The sequence below is a fragment of the Ictalurus punctatus genome, unplaced genomic scaffold (assembly GCF_001660625.3).
Source record: "Ictalurus punctatus breed USDA103 unplaced genomic scaffold, Coco_2.0 Super-Scaffold_100068, whole genome shotgun sequence".
Classification (NCBI taxonomy): Eukaryota; Metazoa; Chordata; class Actinopteri; order Siluriformes; family Ictaluridae; genus Ictalurus; species Ictalurus punctatus.
The window spans coordinates 1,213,123-1,216,180 of NW_026521091.1; the positions used below are offsets into that span (position 1 = coordinate 1,213,123).

The 3,058-nt window shown below is 41.7% G+C and overlaps 1 non-coding gene across 1 annotated transcript; it reads right to left on the reverse strand.

Annotated features, from left to right (window-relative positions):
- Positions 1 to 2,482: 2,482 nt before the first annotated feature.
- trnav-aac (transfer RNA valine (anticodon AAC)) lies at positions 2,483 to 2,555 on the reverse strand. Its single transcript has one exon. It is a non-coding gene; the product is annotated as a tRNA-Val (tRNA).
- Positions 2,556 to 3,058: the final 503 nt, after the last annotated feature.

A 3,058-nucleotide genomic window follows, 5' to 3' on the forward strand; every position in this document is an offset into this window, starting at 1 on the left:
ATGTTTTGCTCCTCTAACAAAGATTAGGTCATAACTGTTCCCTCATTTCAAAGTGGTGTTGAATGTTGTGCTTTGAATACGAGAGTGTCACCTTGAGAAAACAAACACTCTCAGTAGCTGTGTAATTGTGCAAGCAATTGTTAACAAAAAAAGAAAAAAAATTCTCACCAGTTTTTGCTTGTAATCTGGGCTCTGTTGCATCCTTCGCTCCAGACTATGCAGTTGAGGAAGATCTTGCAGGGCAGTAAATCTTCATCAGTATCCAAAGACTGCACCTGGAACACCTGTAGTTGAAGCAAGCTCAGTGGTTTGTTGGTCCAGCACCATCTCTAATTTAGTCAACACCTCCCTCAGCATGGCTATGGTAAAGAAGTTAACAATATTTACAAATGATACACACTACAAAATTGTACAATTCCATCCTCAGTCTTATTCCTAACCTACACAAATTCCAGTAAGATGGCTGAGTGGAAATCACGGTTAATTAATACCTACAAAAGAAGTCAATCAGAAAGCAGGAGAATACTTGGTACTGCCGGTACTGAAAAAAAAACTTATTGTATCATTCTTTTTAAAATTTTAGTATCAACTTGGTACAGATACTTTTGACATCACAACTTACCAATTACAACATCCTTGAATTGCATGGATGCCAAGGATATTTTCCCATTCATTTGTAACAGATAGCTGCACAGTGACAAGGGCGGCTGTGGATCAGGTGGTAGAGCGGGTTGTCCACTAATCGTAGGGTTGGCGGTTCCCAGCCAGCATGACTCCACATGCCGAAGTGTCCTTGGGCAAGACACTGAACCCCAAGTTGCTCCCGATGGCAAGTTAGCGCCTTGCATGGCAGCTATGCTATCATTGGTGTGTGAATGGGTAAATGAGACACAGTGTAAAGCGCTTTGGCTATAACTGCGCCATTTACCATTTTACCATTTAGTGACGCAGAAGCGGAGTCCGTTCCATTCCGTGGTGTTTTAATTAACGGAAGTAAAAAAAGAGATGAAGAGAAGGGTGGGGTCTTAGGAAGCAATAAAAAGAACAGGTGACTAGGTGAGAGAAAGCGGGACGCGGAAATGAAAGCCAGGTGAGAATGGCGGAACTGATGGTGTGCATTTGCCAAGGACCATGCTAATGCTCTTACTGTGGATTATAACCTTGTGGATATTGATTCAGGAGGCTGGCGAACACTTCGGGAATATTCTGCCAAGGTGAATCAACAAGCGAGCGGAGTTTTGAGGGTTCGGAGGCACATCACGTATTTGAGATCCTTTCTTTAATACTTTTGTGGAGAACCAGTATGTTTAAATCGTTGGATGTTACTGTCTGTAAAGAACTCCGAGTGTTAAGCGGAATCTGACTGCTCTTTCCCATGCTTTTGGGTTCACGAACTCCCGTACGCCTAAATCACCGCCATTGAAGTGCAGCTTTAAAGTGAACAACTTTTTTGTTTTGGTTAAGAATTATTTTGGGGTTAAATGTTTTTTTTCTGCCTTTTGTGTGTGAAAATTTTCTTGTATGATTAGAGCCTTGTTTCCTTATGGGTGCGTTTATTAATCCCACGTAGGGGAACTTTTTGGTTTTCATTATTTCGGTTTCTATGACTGAAACGATCTGTATTTTCTTATGTTTATTGCATAAATAATAATAAACTTATTTTGTAAGAATTGAGTAACCTTATTCTGAGTGATGTCCAAATTATAAGTTATAAGTGACTGTTAATTTGAACTGTCTGGCGTCCAAACCCCATAAGGTACCACGCTACAGAGTGGCGCCCAAATGGGGACCGAACTGTAAGATTTAGAAAGTTTAGTTGGGGTACTGAACTTAACAGACTTGGACATTTGCGTTATTGATGGACTTGACCATTGTTAATTATTGTGAAATACAGTGTGTACATATATTTTCAGTTTTTCTGGTTGATGTGTACATGAAATGTATGGTTATTGAGAACATTCAGGAGTCTGTGTAACTACTTGCTGCTCTGTATTGTTTCTCTTATTCCCTGGCCATGTCTACCCCTACCCCTCAAATCAAGCGCATCATTACTCTTGTCTTCTTGATGAAGGAAAGAGCCAGGCTCCCACAATCAGTGGAAAAGCAGAAACTGCCTGTGATTTTGCAAGCAGCTGTTATCTGCCTTGCTACAAAAGGCTCAATGGAAGGGAAACCGCTCCCAGCCTTTTTCGGGCGTAGACCTCTTGCTGATAGGTAAACTTGGTGACCAGTACTTTACGGAAAATTTCCCAGTCACGTTCAGAGTCTTATTGAGCAACGAAAGAGCCAGGCTTCCACTTTCTGTGGAAAACCAGAGACTCCCTTTCATTTCGTAAGCAAATGTTAACTGCTTTGCTACAAAAGCACAAAAAAAGGAAATCTGCTCTGTCCAAGGTCTCGCTTTCCAGCTGTTCCTAGAGGACCTGATCCTACGGTGATGACAACCGGTCAGTTATTAAAGCAAAATTCAAAATTTCTAGCTTGTTTCTGCCCGGTCTCGAACCAGGGACCTTTTGCGTGTTAGGCAAACGTGATAACCACTACACTACAGAAACCACGACAGAATCTCCCTTTAGCTGTTGCCTATGGTCTGCTGATGAGAAGAGCACATACTTAAACTTTGTTCAGCAGCGTTGCATTGCCCAGCATGGCATAGGTGGTATAGAGGTGAGCATAGCTGCCTTCCAAACAGTTGACCTGGGTTCAATTCCCGGCCAAAGCACGGATTGTAACTTGGAGGTGCTTTATGGTAGTTGGCACAAAAGGAAGGAATCACCTGCCTGAAAATAAATGGGTCAACCTAATGTGCCTTAGGCCTCCCACAACTCTTTCTGCTTCCCACTTGAATTCTTAGTGCTTCTTTGCTGTTTGTAAACACAGAATATCCAATATGACATGAAGTGCATTCACACTTATTTACAGTTAATGAGCTGACTGACACTGCATTGATTCCACAAGGGAGGTATATGCTGGTGTGTATGCACTTAGGTTCACTCTTATGCAATTATTTAAATGTTCATCTGTCAGTCTTGTTCTGAATTTAGATTCGATCACGTTC